The following is a 19849-nucleotide window of genomic DNA, read 5'->3' on the forward strand; positions in this document are numbered from 1 at the left end:
CTTGCAGTTGCCCAGGCTGGTTTTGAACTTCTGGCCTCAGGTGTTCCTTCTATCTAGCCTTCTGGGTATCAACATAGCATTTTGAACAATTGAGAGACTGCTACTGATCCAACATGGTATACTGTTTTATGGTAAAATTTTTTATAAGTAAAAGGTTGTTCATTCTAAAATAATGATAAAAAGTGTAGATCATAATGACATAAGTCAGTGACATAGTCATTTATCATCATTACCAACTTTTATGTAATATATGTAATTGTATGTGCTATGCTTTTATAAGATCTACAGAGTAGTAGATTTATTTATAACAGCATCACAAACATTAGAAATGTGTTGCCCTACAACATTATGATGGCTACAACATCACCAGGTGATAAGAATTTTTCAAGGGCCAGAGCTACAGATAAGTGGTAGTATTCTTGCCTCAGAAGTGTGAGGCCCTGGGTTTGATCCGCAGTACTGCAGGTGGGGGGAACAAAATGGAGTTTTTCGGCTCCATTATGTGACAATTATTGTATTATGTGATCTTGTTAACCAAAACATTATGTGGCATATGACTATTTCACCTCCATTTTTAATACACCAAATTGTTACGGAATCACAAACCAATGTTTTAGAAAAACAAGGTAGAAATTAACACTTATTTTTGCGCAGGACTACATCCTAAAAAAAAAAAATAGAAGTATTAAGTAATCTTGTTTGTTCTCCCAAGTACATTTCATTTCTATTTTAACTGCTCGTTATAAGAATTTCAGCAAAGTTTATCTCAATATATCATATTGTGTTTAGGCCATTTTATTAGTTTATTTCAAAATTGTGTACCCTTCTAGAGGCCACTCTTCAGGGCTTCATAATAGAAACTTTAATTTCCTCACTTGTTGCCTAGGGAAATTGTGTTGTTTACATTTACATTGGTTTATTTACTTATTGAATTTTTTTTCCTCCCAGGAGACCTCCGAGCTTGCACCTTTTGTAGAAAAATAGCTTAAGTTATGCTCATTCCACAGACAGTAATTCCATTGGGGAAGATTTGAGTGCTCTTTCAGATTCTGCTTGCTCTGTGTCTGTACTTGATCCCAGTGAACCCCGAACACCTGTTGGGAGTAGAAAAGCCAGCCGTAACATATTCTTGGAGGATGATTTGGCCTGGCAAAGGTACTGGCACTTGAATATAATTTTATTTAAACTTGAGAAATACTAAGTTTCTTGACTTATAAGTGCTTTCGGTTGACTTTTATTCAAATTATTTCAAATTCACCATTTTCTCCTTTCTCTTTGGTTCACCTCCAGCAGGATCATAGATGTTTATGGGTAGTGAGGTTATTGACCAATTAGAGTATAATCTCAGTAAGACGAGAGACTATATCTTTATTGTTCACTCACTGTTTTACTGTTGGCACCAAGAATAGCACATGGCATGTATATAAACTTCATGATATTTGATGAATAGGCAATAGAAGTCACTGAGATTAATAATTCCTAATGAAGTCTTTTTAGGGATAATACTAATGAGATTTGTATTCATATTTCTAAATGAAATTAGATTTTTTATTTTAATTAGTAATATCTTTTAATTGTGTATGATCTGGCTATATGAGCCCTTAAATTGGCAGGTACAATTTAATAAAACAAATTTTATAAAACAAACCAGGTATGATAGCTTCCTGAGAGGTGTTTGATAGATGTCAAAGGTAGAATAATAGTTTTAGACTTTGTGCTAATTATTTAATATTCATTCTCTTTTATTCATTATACCTCTTTGGTAGGCACTGTTTTTTTCCTTTTGACAGATGCAGATGCTGAAGTTCAGAAAGATTAAATAATGAATTTGGTCACACAGCTAGTAAGAGGTGGAACCTGCTCTTAGACCTAGTTTTGCTTTTTATTTTGCTATTCCAGTGGGCTGTGGGGACAGAGAGTAAAGTTTTAGAACTCATATTTCCCAAATCATTTCCATCTTATATGTGATTTGGGAAATTATCATGTAAGTCACTGATCCAACCAATTTCATTATTTTATTGTTATTTTGCGGGGGGTGTACTTGGGATTGAATTCAGGGGCACATGGCCACTGAATCGCATCCCCAGCCCTATTTTTATATTTTATTTAGAGGCAGGGTTGTATTAAATTGCTTAGCTTCTCACTATTGCTGAGGCTTTGAACTCACAGTCCTCCTGTCACAGCCTCCTGAGTTGCTGGAATTACCGGCATGCACCACCGTGTTTGACTATTGGTGTTCTTAATGTTTGGTACACTTAAAAAACTTTATCATTCTTTTGACATTTGATATGATAATCACACAGTTTTCACCTTAATCCAAGCAAGTGCAAAAGTGACCCATAATCCCCCAATTTCAGGGGAAAAGATTTAATTTGCTTTTAAATGTTAAAATATCTCATTGGAATTGGGTTTGTCTTTTACTGTTCCAAGCGATCTCAATATTTTCCTATTTTCTTTGTAGTTTGATTCATCCAGACTCCTCCAACACTACTCTGTCAACAAGACTTGTATCTGTTCAGGAGGATGCTGGGAAATCCCCCGCTCGAAATAGGTAAATGCTAAATGGAAACACTGTATTCTGTGTCTGTTTTTTATTTCCTGTCATGGTAATAACAACAAGCATTAAAAAGGGTGATTGCTTGTTATAATCCCAGTTCTAAAAGCTGAATTAAACTATCATTTTCTTTTTGTTGGTCAGCTCTTGCTTTCATTCTTTGAGTAGCTCTTTCCAGTATTCATCAATGGCTTAAGATATTGGGACCTACACCATCCTCTGTCTTCTAGTTTAGTAAAAAGACCTGAAGGATGTGAGAGAATGATGTGAGAGAATGAAACCTTGTGGACCTTTTGTATAAGAGTGTACCAAGAAAACAGGAATGACAAGTTCCCAGCAACTAATAAGAAACAATCCCGTGAGTCTGAAGTAGATCAGTTTTACAGTTAATTGTCAGGACTTTTACTCTGAATGAGATGGGGAGAGTGTTTTTTTCTTGAATTTTTAATTGTTTTAAAAAACTTTCAAACTTGCAGAAGATTTGCAAGAATAGGAAAATAAGTATCCATATATTCATTAAGATTTACTTATTTATGTTTTTGCTTATTCTGTCATTTTACACATGCACATACATTTTTTTTCCTGAACCATTTGAGAGTATGTTTCACGCATTGTTATCTTTTATTTCTTTAGTTCATCAGATTTATTTTACATGGCAATTTTAGGGTGATAACAAAATTGAGGAGAAAGTACAGAGGCCCTTTTCCATTGTTCTCCATATGCTCAACCCTTCACTACTGTGAATATCTGGGACCATGGTGGTATATTTATTATAGAACCTACACTGACACATTATCATTCAAAGTTTGTAGTTTCCATTAGGGTCTACTGGTATTGTAGGTTGTATGGATTTGGACAAATGCAAAATGACATGTATCTACCACTGTACTATACAGAGTAGTAGTTTCACTGCCTTAAAAATCTGCTGTGTTTTGTCTGTTCATCCCTCCCTCTAACCCATGATAATCATTGATTTTTTTAATTGTCTCTGTAGTTTTCCTTTTTACCAGAATTATATTCACTGAATATATGTAGATTTTTAAGATTGGCTTCTTTCACTTGGTAATGGGCATTAAAGTTTTCACTTTATCTTTTATGACTTGATATTTTTAGTGCAGAATAATGTTCCATTGTCCAGTTGTACAGTATCTGTTTACCTACTGAAGGGCATCTTGATTGCTTCCAAGTTTTAGCAATTGAAAGAGTAAGATTACTATAAATACCTGTGTACAAGTAATTTTCACTTTATTCAGATAAATACCAAGGAGCATGATTGCTTGATCATTTGGTAAGAAACATTTTTGTAAGATATTTTCGAACTGTTCTTCAAAGTGTCTATATCATTTTTCATTCCTACCAGCAAGAGTTTCTCTTGCTCCTCATGATACCAGCATTGGTGTTTCCAGTATTTTGGATTTGGGCCAATGTTATAGATGTATATTGGTATCTCATTATTGTTTTAATTTGCCATTTCTTAATGACATACGATGTTGAACATCTTTTTTATCTGCCTTGTGGTTTGTATATCTTCTTTGGTGAGATGTCAAAATCTTTAATCATCTGTAATCAGTTTGTTTATTTTCTCATCATTGAGTTTTAAAAACTTTTGTTTTATTTTTTTTTAAATACAGCAAAAAACTTTATTGTTTTTTAATTCTCATTGTTAATTAAAAAAATTTTTTTTTGGCATTACTCACATTGAACATTGACTCCTGAGGTGCCTTCCTGCTGAGTTATAACATCAGCCCCCATGCCCACTGTTTTTCCATTCTTTATTTTGAGACAGTCTCACTAACGTGTGTCCTCCTGCCTCAGCCTCCTGTGTTGGTGGAATTAGAGGCATGTACTACCACACCTAGCATATTGTTGTGTTTTAGATCATAGTCCTTTATCAGATGTGTCTTTTGCAAATATTCTCTCCCAGTGTATGGCTTGTCTTTTCATTTTCTTGACATTGTCTTTTGCAGAGTAGAAGAATTTAATGAAGTCCAGATGATCAATTATTTCTTTCATGCACTGTGACCTGAGTGTCATATTTTTAAACTCATTACCATATCCAGGATCATCTAGATTTTCTGTTATGTTATTTTCTAGGAGTTTTGCCTTTTACAATTATGTCTATGATCCATTTTGAGTTAATTTGTGAAGGGTATCAGTTCTTTTCTAGATTTATTTATTTTTTAATATGTGGATGGACAGTTGAGTTTTCAGATTGGAAACTTATTTGGAAAGATTAATTGCTCCTTTGTTTTACTTTTATTCCTTTGTCAAAGGTCAGTTGACAATTTATGTGAGTCTATTCCAGGGCTCTTTTATGTTTTGTTGACGTATTTGGCTATTCTTTTACCAATACCATTGCCTTGATTATTGTGACTTTATAGTAAATCTTAAAGTCAGGTTGTATCAGTTCCCCAACTTTTTCTCCTTTTATAGTGTGTTGACTATTTGGGATGTTTTGCTGCCTCTTATATTCTTTAGAGTTACTTTTTTGATGTCTACAAAGTAACTTGCTGGTTTTTGATTGGTATTGCAATGAATCAGATCAAGTTTGGAGAAACTTGACATCTTGACAATATTGAGTTTTCCTATTCATGAAATATCTATTTATTCTTTATTTTATTCATGTGTTGTAGTTTTCCTCATTTAGATCTCATACAAGTTTTGTTAAACATTCTTGCACTGTTAATTCCAACATTTGTGCCGTACCCAATTTTTTCTTATATTTGTTCTATATCTCCAAACTGTTTTTTTTTCCTTTTAGTATGCCTTCTGGGTTGGTAACTAGACATGATATAGTAGGTGAAAGAAACTGCAGTAAATAGGCCTTTCTTTAGTCATGTAATGATAAGGCATGGATGAGGGGAAGTATCTTCAGACTCCTTTGGTTAAGTCTCAGTTTTTTGGTGAGCCTGTGCCATGGGACTATAAACTTTTTAAGTACTTCCCTATCCCTCTGTCCTTGTCCCCACTCCTTTGCCCTCCTTAGGTGGGACAGGATGGTTGGAAGAGGCTAGAGTTGTGTATTTCTCTTCCCCTACATGGTTGGTTTAGAGGGGGCTGGTATTTGGTATTTCTCTTCCCCTGGGGAGGGGGGAGTGTTTAGCTCTGCTATTTTACTAGGTTAGGCTCTAATAAAATAGTTTCTTCTCGGGGAAGGCCTTATTAAAAAGATCTGGCATATTCAAAATTATATTTTTTTCCTCCCTTGGTGGGGAGCTGGAGGGCCTTTTTCTTTGACATTCACCACTAGGACCTGGTAGCACTCCTGAAAATGAAACTCACAAATACATGCCCCACTCCCCAATACTTGGCCCACCTAGAGTTTTCAGGCTTATTCACACTGAGCTATCTGTAATTTGTCAATTATAGTTCAGGTTTTTCTACCTAAAATGAGTTGTTTTTCAGGGAGGTTTCTACTTGTGAGTTTCTGCTCCAGTAAATTGTTATTCTTTGTACGCACCTGTCTCATTCTTATGATTGAAGTAGCAGTTTGTCCTGTGATCTCATTTATCTGACAGATCTATGAAGAATTGCTGACTTTTCAGTTTTTTTAGCTTTTTGGTTGTTAGGACAGAGTAAAAATTTCTAAGATTCTTACATGTCAGGCCAGAAACAGGAAGTCTTATTTTTTACTTATTAATATTTAAGTGTGTTCCCTTAGAACAAAAAATTAAGGTCCCTTACATAATCATGTATAAATTCTGGAAATTATAATGGTAAGAAATTTCTGTCATCTGATGTGTTGTATGTATTCTGTTTTTATCAATGTTCCTAATAATGATCTTTGTATACATTTTGAGTATAGACATAATGACATTTGCTAGTCAATTGAATGTAGGCCACAACAGGAAGAGAATTCAAAGATGACTCAGGTTTTTGACTTGAGCAATTGCAATCGCCATTAATTGAGATGGAGGAAGACAGGGAGTAACAGTTTGATTTTATTTATTTATTTTGGTACTGGGGATTGAACCCAGGGGTACTTTACCACTGAGCTACATTCCTAGCCCTTTTTATTTTGAGACATGGTCTCACTAAATTGCTGAGGCTGACCTTGGACTTGTGATCTTTCTGCCTTAGCCTCTGGAGTTGCTGGGATTATAGGCATATGCAGTTCTGACTAACAGGTGTCAAGCTGAATTAGACACCTTCTAGAGATCCAAGGAAGATGTCAAATAGACAGTTGGATATATGAGTCCAGAATTTAGGGAAGAGGTACAGGCTGGAAATATAAACTTGGGTTTCATTATTATGTGAATGGTATTTAAGGTTATAAACCTGGATGGGGATCGTCAGCAGAGTGAGTGTGAAAAGAGGAGATAGGACCAAGGACTGAGATTGGGGAAGTGAAGAGGACCCAATAAAGAAGGAGATGGAGGGGCCAACCAGGCCAGGTGTGTTTGCCTTACTAGACAAGTGAAGAAAGGTTTTCATGGAATTAAAATGCTGAAATGTTAAGTAAGATGAGTTAAAGCATACTAGGTAATTTCAGTGGGTTGGTTGGGGTTTAAAATAGGATGGAGGAATAATTGGAAATGGGAGTTTTGCTATAAAGAGAAGGAAGGAAATACAGCAGAGGGATGTGGAAAGTTTTTAAAAAATAAGATAAATTGTAGTATTCCTGTGGACATGTACTCAAAGAGATAGCTGTGTTTACAATATATCTTCATGTGTTTTCAAGTAATTCTAAGATTGATGAAGGTCTTTAGGAGAGATGTAATTTATTCAATGAATGGCAGCCCTATGCTTATAATTTTCATCAGCATTCTTGCCACTAGCATATTCATTAGCGCTTTTGACAACAAAATTAACCAATTTGCTTTTTTCTTACTGCCACTGTAATAGCATAAATGCAGGATGGTTAGAACATTAGACAAAGCAGAATGCATGAACTAATGCTCCAACTGGAAAAGAGATTTTAATTGAGTAAGACATAGTGGCAATCTTTGAACTGAAAGAATATGCCAAGAAATGAATAGCTGATTATTTTTAAAAATATTGCTTAAAGGTTATTTGATATATTAATCATTAATAGTGACTTTCTGCTAAATCTCTGAATAATTTCTTAAATTATTTAAAAATATTTTTAAATCTTTATATTGGAAAGAAGATGATTTTCATTTGAGACCTAGTTTCTTTTTTTGGTTGGGGGGGGGCGGGTTCCAGGAATTGTACTCAGGGGCACTGAACCACTAAGTCACATTCCCAGCCCTATTTTTTGTATTTTATTTGGAGACAGGGTCTACACTGAGTTGTTTAGCACCTCACTTTTTTCTGAGGCTGGCTTTGAACTCACGATCCTCCTGTCTCAGCCTCCTGAGCTGCTGGGATTACAGGAGTGTGCCACTGTACCCGGCTGAAACCTAATTTTGAATGGCAGCCCTCATGCTTATTAACTGAGTTGCCCTAAAATTAACTAAAGCTCTAATTCTGGCTTTCATTATCTATAACATGGAACTATAAATACCTACTCTAAAGAATACAGTGAGGATTAAATAAGGTATGTGTGTGTGTGTGTTGCCCTAATGAATGGGTTACATAGTATCTAACACAGAGATGCTTCTGCCTTTTATCCTTTGTTTGGAAGCTAAAATTCGGTTTCATTTTTCCTAGGTAGAAGCAAAGTAAATTTTTAGCTACATATTTTTTTTTAAATAGCTTGCTTGATGCTGTTGATAATACACTTATAAATCATTTAAGTAAATCATGTATAAGTACTTTTGTCATCAGAAGAAACAAATATTCACTAGTTTTTTTAACTCATGAAATGAAAATTTAATAATAACTGGGGACAATATTTTAAATGTAGGTCTGCTAATAAGAAAAGAGGAATTCTTTTTTTGAACATAACATTTCACTTAGTTGGGGTTCAGAATTGGTGTTCCTTGAGCTATACAAAAACAGGATGGATTTGACCTCTGAACTATAGTTTTTTCCTTCCTGATTTGTAATATTATTTCTATGTTTATTTACCATTTTTTATATTTCTCTATAAAACCCCCTAATTTTTAATATTTTTAACAAGTGTTTATATCTACTTCCTTTGAAATATTACTGATATATAACTATATAATTATTTTTCTGTAATATTTCCATAATTACTTTCTACTTTCTTTTAAACTTACTTCTAAATGATTTTAGACTCACATAGAAATTGCACAGATAGTACAATTTCTGAGTATCTTTCACCTAGTTTTTCCCAATAATGACATTGTACATAATCATCATAACTACTTTTAAAAGTGCCTTTGAGAGCTTATTTGGAGGTTCTAGGAGGGCAATGCAGCTACTAATATACCCTTGACTAAAGAACAGTCCTCCACTATTGGAGAAGGTCATCCTCTTCAATTGAGCACACAGTGGGGAGGACATACAAGAAGTGGTGAGCGAGTAAGGGGGCACCCACCTAGGCAGCCAAATCAGCTGAATCAGCTCTGGCAATCAATGGGTTAACATATGTCACAGCTGGATTGTCCTCACACCCATAAATGAGATGGAATCAAACTAAAAACTTCTTCACAGCAAAGGAAACAATCAAGAGCATGAAGAGGGAGCGTATAGAATGGGAGAAAATCTTTGTCACCTGCACCTCAGGGTGTTAATTTCCAGGATATACAAAGAATTCAAAAAAATTTAATACCAAAAAATCAAATAACCCAATTAATAAATGGGCAAAAAACTGAATAGACATTTCACAGAAGAAGAAATATGAATGGTCAACAAATATATGAAAAAAATGTTTAACATCTCTAGCACCTTAAAACTACACTGAGAATACAGTAAACTCTAGGAAGAATGGCAGTTATCAAGAATTCAAGTAACAATGAATGTTGACAACGGTGTGGGAAAAGGATATACTCCCACATTGATGGTGGAACTGCAAATTGATGCACACACTCTGGAAAGCAGTGTGAAGATTCCTCAGAAATGGAACCATCATTTGACCCAGTTATTTCACTCCTTGGTTTATACCCAAAGGACTTAAAATCAGCATACTATAGTGACGCAGCTACATTAATGTTTATAGAAGCACAGTTCACAATAGCTAAGTTATGGAGCCGACCTATGTGCTCTTCAACAGATGAATGGATAAAGAAAATATGATACATGTACATAATGGAATATTACTCAGCCATAAAGAAGAATGACTTTATGACATTTGCCAGTAAATGGATTCATCTGGTCACTATCATGCTAATTGAAATAACCTATTCCCCAAAACCAAAGTTCTTTGATATGTGGATGATAAGCCACAACAAGGAGAGAGTAGGGGAAGAATAGAATTTCATTGGATTAGACAAAGAGGAATGAAGGATAGGAAAAAGAAAGACAGTGGAATGAATCTGACATAACTTTATTATATACGTATATGACCATACCACAGTGAATCTCACATTATGTACATCCATAAGAATGGGGTCCTAATTAGAACAAGATATATTCCATGCTTGTATAATTATATCAATATAAATTCTACTGTCTTGTATACATAACTAAAAAGAATCAATAAAAAAATGAAATTGCCCTTAACATTGGCAAGTAAGCATTTATTTAAATATGAATGTTTACTGTATTCTATTTATAGATGAATTTACAACTGCTATTTTACTTTTTGTTTGTTTGTTTGTTTGTTTCCAGATCAGCCAGCATTACTAACCTGTCATTGGATCGATCTGGTTCTCCTATGGTACCTTCATATGAGACATCTGTCAGTCCCCAGGCTAACCGAACATATGTTAGGACAGAGACCACTGAGGATGAACGCAAAATTCTTCTGGTACTAGTACACTGTCTTTGACCCATTGCTAGTTTTGATCATAAGGATGTCTATTTCATTGATTTTTTTAAAGAAACATAAATGAAATAGCATATCAGTTAAACAGAAATGATTAGCTTAACTTTTTACTCAGATCACCTGAGAAACTGGTCAGTATTCTTTCTCTACTTATTGCATTAATATTTTTTTACCCCTTTCTTCTGGCAAGATCAGAATTCAGTTTCCTACATAATATAAGAGAGCTTAACTCTTAGGTTAAGCTTGCTGTTTAAAATTTGAAGCATTATTTTTTTTAACTTTTTTTTATAGAGAGAATTTTTTTTAATATTTATTTTTCAGTTTTCGGTGGACACAACATCTTTTATTTTTATGTGGTGCTGAGGATTGAACCCAGCGCCCTGCACATGCCAGGTGAGCGCGTTACCGCTTGAGCCACATCCCCAGCCCCCTGAAACAAGTTTCTTATACACATGGAGAAGCCTTTGAGACAGTTTATTCAGTTTATGTGAGATAATATTTAGTTTCTTCCATTTGCTTATATATAAAATCATGTGTTCAATCCACAGAGTGATTCAAAGAAATGAAAGATATGGCTTCTATCCTCAACTTTTAATTCAGGAGGTAGAAATCAAATCAATAGAAATGTTTTTAATGGTAAAATAAATACATATATGTCTTAATACTAAAAAGCGTCACGAATGATATAAAATTTAAAAAATTGATCATTAATTAGGGTGTCAGAAAAGGTATTGAGCTCTATGTTTTGAAGGACGAAATGGATTTGGATAAGTAGTAAAGAAAGTGAATCTTATATATAGATGTAAGGAAAGGTATAGAGATAAGAATAAGCATGGCATTTCCATGGAATAAAGTAGGATTTATTAATTGGGAGAAAATTTAAGTTGGAGAGTGTGGGCATTGAGAGTGCAGTTATTTGGGACTACCCAGTGAAAGGCAATGAATTTGGTCACTCAAGTTTAGATTTGAATCTGTAGTTGCTGAGCAATGGATAAAGTTTTTTTTTTTTTGAAGATTTATCTAGCAGTTGGGTGGTGCTGAAAAGGGTGGAATGAATATGGTGGCATAAAGGCTACCAGGAACAGTTACCTTAGATTATTGTGATTTGTCTGTTGTCACATCTTCTACCGTTATCCAGTTTCCAAAAAAGAAGAATATATTTTGTACTTAACTAGGAGATGGATAATATGTGCCATTGATCCAAAAATATAGTACTTGGGATCATTGATTTTTAACAGAAAAGTCATGCTTGGAATTAGTTCAAGTTGTTCCTCATGTATGCATCATTTATATTAAATCATATAAATTAGTTGCTCTAAATTGGTGAGGCCAATTTGGAAAGCAGTATGGAGATTCCTGGGAAAGCTGGGAATGGATCCACCATTTGACCCAGCTATTGCCCTTCTCGGACTATTCCCTGAGGATCTTAAAAGAGTGTACTATAGGGATACTGCCGCATCAATGATCATAGCGGCACAACTCACAATATCTAGACTGTGGAACCAACCTAGATGCCCTTCAATAGATGAATGGATAAAAAAAATATGGCATCTATACACAATGGAGTATTACGCAGCACTAAAAAATGACAAAATCATAGAATTTGCAGGGAAATGGATGGCATTAGAGCAGAGTATGCTAAGTGAAGCTAGCCAATCCTTAAAAAACAAATGCCAAATGTCTTCTTTGATATAAAGAGAGCAACTAAGAACAGAACAGGGAGGAAGAGTATGAGGAAAAGATTAATATTAAACAAAGACGAGTGCGGGGAGAGAAAGGGGGAGAGAAGGGAAAGCATATGGAAATGGTAGGAGACCCTCAATGTTACACAAAATTACATATAGGAGGTCGTGAGGGGAAAGGGGGAGGGAAACAAGGGAGAGAATTGAACAACACAGAGGAGGTAGAGAGGGAAGATGGGAGGGGAGGGGAGGGGGGATAGTAGGGGATAGGAAAGGTAGCAGAATACAATAGTCACTAATATGCCATTATGTAAAAGTGTGAGTGTGTAACCAATGTGATTCTGCAATTTGTATTTGGGGTAAAAATGGGAGTTCATAACCCAATTGAGTCAAATGTATGAAAGATGATGTATCATGAGATTTGTAATGTTTTGAACAACCAATAAAAAAAAGAATCTTTAAAAAAATTAGTTGCTCTAAAGAAATGCAAATCAAAGTTCCTTTTATGAATGTGAAAATCACAGGAAAGCATCTGTACAGGTAAATACCATTCTTATGAGTAACACTTGCTCTCAATGTATTGCAGGACAGTGTTCAGTTAAAGGACCTGTGGAAAAAAATCTGCCATCACAGTAGTGGAATGGAGTTTCAGGATCACTGGTACTGGCTGAGAACCCATCCCAATTGCATTGTAGGAAAGGAATTGGTTAACTGGCTAATCCGAAATGGTCATACTGCTACCAGGTATTGTGATCTTAAGAAAGAGGTTTTTTCATCAAGACTGTAAGTTCTTTGTAGGAGGCATGCTGTTTTTAGCATGTTTTTACTCTTCCGTTATGGAGAGGGGTGTGTGCATGCATTGAGTATTTCCTGTAATTAAAATAAGGTTTTTAGGACTGCCTTACCATAGGTTCTCATCCTTTACTATGGTATCTAGACAAATTTTTTAATTTGCATCCAGTCTCCCCAGTCTCTTGTTTTATTCCTTATCTGTCCAAGGATAATTTGAAATTCGAACTCTGAACTGGAAAAAAAAAAGATTATGTCTTATACTATAAAATTATTCTGACTGACTTTTAAAATATTTCATGTTTCTTGCTCTTAATTCAGGGCACAAGCTATAGCAATTGGACAAGCAATGGTTGATGGACGTTGGCTGGATTGTGTTAGTCATCATGACCAGCTTTTCAGGGATGAGTATGCACTCTACAGACCACTGCAGGTAATCTTCATTTTTTTACTCCTAATGAGAATGTAACAAGCTTGTTTTGAAGTCTTTCTTCATCAGTGAGAATAAAAAGTAATTGAATTAACCAAAGAAACTTTTTTTCTAATAGATTTTCCTTGCTGTTTGAGGAAAGTTACAACTTTTTTTTATTGAGCTATACCACTAGTCCCAATGCTGTTTTCTCCTTTTTAAATATTTTTTTTTAATTTTTATTTTATTTTATTTTTTTTAAGTTTTTTTTTTTTGAGAGAGAGAGAGAGAGAGAGAGAGAGAGAGAGAGAGAGAGAGAGAGAGAATTAATATTTATTTTCCATTTCTCGGCGGACACAACATCGTTGTTTGTATGTGGTGCTGAGGATCGAACCCGGGCCGCACGCATGCCAGGTGAGCGCGCTACCGCTTGAGCCACATCCCCAGCCCAAAATATTTTTTTTTAAAGTAAGGTAATAAAGATGAAAACCTGCTATTAGGATTAAATACTTTATTTGGTGTGGTTTTGCTTAAACTTGGCTTAGTTTTATAGTTAACTTATAGTTTGTCATTTAATAGCTTTCACTTTTACTGTTTATGTTTTTATAACTAAAAGTTGCATGTATAACAAAATGATTGAAAAATGGAAAGTAAATAGAAACAGATTTAGACTCTTTAGTACTATTAAACTGTGCACTGATGATAAAATAATATCTTTTTCTAACTCAAGGGAAATGAAAATTACTTAAAGATAGAAAATTTTAAAAATATTTATATAACCATATATGTATATTTATATATATATATATATATATAAAGTACATACACACACTAAATATATATGTTGTGTGTGTATGTTTACTAAATAACTTAAAAAAATTTTTTTTGAGGTATTAGTGATTAAATGCATGTCTTTCCTGACCCCTGCCAGGCAAGTGTTCTACCATTGAGGCACATCCCTAGCACCTAAAATGAGAAACTCAGTAGTTAGAAATGACCCTGAAGACTGGTGTATATTTGTTAAAGTATGACAGTTATTTTTTCAGGATGTGACCCAGAGTTTGTTTAGGGTTAGACTAGATGCTGTGTAGTCTTTTCTGATAACTAAAGGATGACATAAAACCCTGTAAAATCTATATCAAAGAAATATTGTGTTTGTAACATGTTAACCTAAGACTTCTAGTTAATTAAAATTACAGTTTAACAATGGAATTGCCTGTATGATAATATTTTATAGCTTAGTTCTTGTTAATTTGTTTATTTTTCTAAATAAATTTACTCAGTTATGTTTATAAAAATATTGGGTACAATTTATTTCTTGTGTGATACCCCCAGCATCGTTGACATTGAGGGTCAGTTGCTTGGATCCTGTCTTGATACTTTCAGAGTACAGAATTTTCTGAGACACCTTCTCCGGACAGTGACTCCGTGAACTCTGTGGAAGGACACTCTGAGCCATCCTGGTTTAAAGACATAAAGTTTGATGACAGCGACACAGAACAGATAGCTGAAGAAGGTGACGATAATTTGGCTAGTGAGTTTTACTTTCTAACATTTTAGTTTTTATGGATCATTATGTGTGTATGGTAAAATGAGTGCATTACTTATTTCGTTGAAAAAAAATCTGCTTTAAAATTTATGGCTTCAACCGGATGTAAACATCTAGTAGCAATCCTTGTCTTAGATACAGTATTTTCTTGAGATACTAACTTGTTAGGCAACGTATGTTTTCAGATTTTACCGTAGTCTATAGTTTGCAGCAGCTTAAAAATAACTCTGAGCAAATAATATCATAGCAGATAACTTTCTCACCTCTTCCCTATGATATCAGACTTTCTTTCTGCAGAACCTCCAATATACTTATTCATTTTAAAAATTGATTTTATATTTAATTTTGTTCAAATTTTATTAAGTCTACACAGAAGTACATGAAAATACTGTATCCATTTTGGTATTGCACATTGGGCTTGTATATTAAAAACATTTTTCTACTTTCCTCTAATACCCTGATAAAACCCATTTTTACTCCCCTCCTCTCCCTATATTTCTTTCCCCTCCCCAACACTAAAAGATTCTGCCAGTCCTAGCAAGCGCACCTCAGTCAGCAGTTTCCAGTCCACAGTGGACAGTGACTCAGCTGCGTCTATCAGCCTGAACGTGGAGCTGGACAACGTCAACTTCCATATCAAGAAGCCCTCCAAGTACCCACATGTGCCCCCTCACCCTGCTGACCAAAAAGGTAGGAGGTAGTCACCATCTGGAATCCAAATAGGCTGGAGAGCTGGGCTCTCATGCCAGCTTGTCCTTCTGGCTTCCTCTGTTCCAGTATGGCTGAGGGGATTTGATGTGGGTTTTGTTTCACCCTTTCTCATTTTCCCCATACCTCCTCCCTACATCGTTTTGGTTGGTTCTTTTTGTTTCTTGTTTTCTCCCTCAGTATCACCATGCCCAGTTTAAAGCTTGTAGTCTTTTAAAAGGACCTACATCTGACTGCTTTTCCCATAATGTGCAACTTCCAAGGTGGCATTTCTTTGCATTTATAACATGGATGTTCTGCTCTATTCTTTTCTCTTTGTTTAACATTTTAAAGCCTATTCACCTATGCTATTTTATAATAACATATTTATTTAAACCTGTTCAGATGATTGAATTAAATTGGGGGAAATTATTCACACATTTAAAACATCTTTCTACTGGAGTTTAAAAGGCCTATTATACATATAGTATATTTACTAAAAAATTCTTCTCTAATAAAAAGTGAATTAATTTGTTATTTTTAGTTATGTTGATATTAGTCTACTTATATAATAATAATAATAATAATAATAATAGCCATATCCAAATTGCATTTGATGTAAAAGGAAAAATTAGATAAATCATTTTTAAAATCTAAGATAGCAGTACATAAAAAATAAAATGCCTTTAAAAAAAATGAATGGTGAGATTTACATTATTGGATATAATCAAAACCAATTTAAATTATAGCCCTAACATGGCATTATGTAAAAGTACATAAATGAAAAAAAAATGAATGATTAAATGAATAATTATGGGAGTTTATTATGTCATAATAACTGAAAAGTCATTATTATAAAGTATTTTATTGTATGATTTTACCTGAAGTTTGAATTTTAAGCATTTAGTTTTCTCAGGTCAGATTGTCTCTGAACTTAGATCTGGACTGCTTTCCTAATTCTTTGTTCCTCTCTGTTTTGAGCTTAAGAAAAATGTAACAAATGGGAAGATTTTGAACTTAAATATCTTTATTAAAATAATTTGAAAGAAATTTACATTTCTAAACCAAATTTCTCTTAATTGTCAATGTAAGTTATTATCAAGATGTGGTAGAATGTCTTTAAGAGTTAAAATAATAAGCTGTATTTTATTTAAAAATAAGAAATTTAGAGAGTGTGGGATAGGAGAAGATTTGACTAGCAAGGAACATAAGTAAGGTATACATCTTTATGGAAACCCTCAAAACAGAAATTGGATGAATGATGGAGAAAATATGGGTGTGCATGAAAGGACAGTGAAGCAGACATGACACTTTTGTGAGAATTAACTGTCACCTGGAGGATATTGTGATGCTTTTGAGTATTAATTTACAGATGTGGATCAGAGGCAGAGTATACCATGACAGAGGACATCTGTTCTGGACATATGTATTGGCAGTTTCATTTCACTAAAAGCAGAATATAAAATACATTTGTGACTTGCTGATGCTTTTACCTCTTGGAAAGTTAAGAAAGTTTTGAAAATCTTGAAGAAAGTGATCTATCATCATAGAATTCATAATGGCAAGGGGCACACTACTGAGCACAGTCACACGTGTATTTTAGGAAACCTAACTTCAGAGTGTTGAGAGGGGAATGGATCAGGAGGTTCCAATAATGCCTTTTTTTACAGCACAACCTCACATTTTTCAGGGAGAATAAAAAGGGAAGCACCTGAAGTTGAAAAAGCCATCATACTCCTCTGAAACTTCTTTGATCTCAAACCTTTAAAAAAGTTGTGAGTGGCAATGTTCTTATGATAATGAATCTAAAAGAGGGACCAGCACTCTTAAGGAAAATGACAGGATAGCAGGAGTCTAGATGGCACTAAAGATTGAGATGTTACTAAAGGTTGGAGAAAAGGCCAAGGATATCTGAGAAAAGATATTGCCATAGCAAGAAAGAAAAATTAGAACGGTTATTTAGGGAAGGCAGTATAATATTGAAAGAAACTTTTCTTTTTCTCTGTCAAGATTTATCTTGTCAGGAAAGAACACAAGGTTAAGGGGAAAGCAAAGCCCAAGAGAGAGAAGAGATAGAAAATGTCCTGCTATTTTCAGTGAGTCTGTTGCCAGGTTTAGGCAGACCACATGCAAGATTGTTGAAAGAATTTGGGTCTGAGGTCATGGAGCCAGAGATGATTATTTTGTAAGAATTGTGTAAGGTAATACAGAATCTAGATGACTATTGATAGATGAGTTACATTTTTTAAGATGGTTTCTTGATGTGGTATTGGGAGTTGGAAAAATTGTAGGAAAATTTAGTGAATTGGGTGTACTGTAATATTTAGAAAAGGATTGTGGTAAAGGGCAGCTGCATTGGTTTAGTAAAATAAGTCATTTTGAAAACAACTCCATTTTCATCTTATGTTAATATGAGGTCATAAGATAAGGAGAATATCATATATACGATTTTATATGATGTTAGGCATTTGATGGTTCTCAAAAACATTTTAGACAACAATGAATTTTGCACTAGAAATCTGTTAAAGAGGGAGTTGAAGGAGGTGATCATATTTATTATTTAAAGTACCGGTTTTGGAGCTTTTCAAAAATTGTAAATTGACAAATTATAATTGTATGTGTCTATGGGGTACAGAGAGATGTTAATAACATGTATACAATGTAAGTCAAGTTAATTAACATATTCATCAACTCATTTATTTATCATTTTTTTGTGGTGTGAACTCTTGAAATTTACTATCTTCTCAATTTTGAAATGATCCATAAACTGTTATTATATTATAGTTATTATAGTCATCATTCTGTGTAATAGATCTCAAAAAATTATTCCCCTGGCTAACTGAAACTTTATATTCTTTAACCACTATCTTCTTTACATCCTAGAATTTCATATTCACCATTGTACTATGGAATTTTTGTATGAGAAACACACAAATAGCATGGTGTGTTTAGGAATGTAGGAGCTCAGCAGTGCCACAATTAATATTAGCATAGTAATTTATAGCTTATTTTAATGGTCGGACAAAATGTTAAAAGGGCAATTAATAATTTGATAGCAGCAGGAAAGGGATGATCCTAAATTATACTGTAGGGCTTTGTCAATTTGTATTTACTGTTGTTCAGTACTTATTTTAAGTTTACACTATGATGGGATTGCAGAAGTGTGCCTCTGTGTCCTTCTTTTCTTACTATTTTTTTAAATACTAAGAATCATTCTTTTTCCATTTACTTTATGAAGTTGAAATGTGATAAAAATATTTTGTTCTTTGTTGTTAAAATTATCCTATCAGAAAGTAAAGATTCCTAAAGTGAGCTGGTAATGGTAGTGCATGCTTGTAATCTCACCTACTGGGAAGGCTGACACAGGAAAATCTCAAGTTTGAGGCCAGCCTGGGCAACTTAGTGAGACTCTGTATTAAAACAAAATAAAAAGAGTTAGAAATATATATCTCAGTGGAGTATATATATATATATATATCTTAGACTTACCTAGCATGTGCAAGGCCCTGGATTCAGGACCCAGTATGGAAAAAAAAAAAAGAGTATGTGAAAGATTAGAGTTCTTCTGCCTGTTTTCATTCCCTTTAAATAAATACAAGTGGGATTAACTATGTTTGATTTTTTTCCATTGGAATTAAAAGCAATGCTCTTTACCAATTATCCTCTATCTTTTATGACTGAGGAAATTTGGGTTTATAAAATATGTTGAGGCCTGGAATTGTAGCTCAGTGGTAAAGCACTTACCTCACATGTGTGAGACCCTGGGTTCAGTCCCCAGCACCACATAAAAATAAACAAATAAAAATAAATATATTGTGTCCATGTACAAAAAAAAAACCACAAAAAACCAAAAACTTTGAAATATCTGCACTTAAAATATGACATTTGATTTGGTTAATTTTTCACTATTGGTCTTAGAGAATTGTACAATTGAAATGTGTTTTATTATGTGGTGCAAGCAGAATTCTGAGCCATTCTTGGAAAGTTATCGCAAGTATGACCTAAAAAGAAAGAGAAAATAATGGCTTCCTTGAGCCTCCAGATATAATTTCCCATATACAGGAAAACATGGGGGAGAGATGCAGATTAAACATACCATGAAGGAATAGTTGCTCAGATCCAGATGTGGGATATTGCACAAAGACATTTGGCCTGGGTTGCTTAAAAGTTCTTTATCATGGAAAAGAATAAAGGTAGGAGATCTGTTCTAGATTAAAAGAGAATGAGCAAGCATAGGGCCAAATATTATTTATGAACTTTTTTGGTTATATGTTTGAGGATATTTTGAGAACAGTTGGATAAATTTCAATATGGACCAGTTCTATGATATTAAGGTATTGTCAGGGGCTGAGGATATACCTCAGTGGCAGAGCCTAACTTGCAT

General features: G+C 34.1%; 1 pseudogene; it reads left to right on the top strand.

The window, feature by feature from the left end:
* Positions 1-15479, top strand: part of LOC144252293 (1-phosphatidylinositol 3-phosphate 5-kinase-like) — a 28342-nt pseudogene extending 12863 nt beyond the window's left edge.
* Positions 15480-19849: the final 4370 nt, after the last annotated feature.

Source organism: Urocitellus parryii, unplaced genomic scaffold (genome assembly GCF_045843805.1).
Source record: "Urocitellus parryii isolate mUroPar1 unplaced genomic scaffold, mUroPar1.hap1 Scaffold_40, whole genome shotgun sequence".
Taxonomy (NCBI): domain Eukaryota; kingdom Metazoa; phylum Chordata; class Mammalia; order Rodentia; family Sciuridae; genus Urocitellus; species Urocitellus parryii.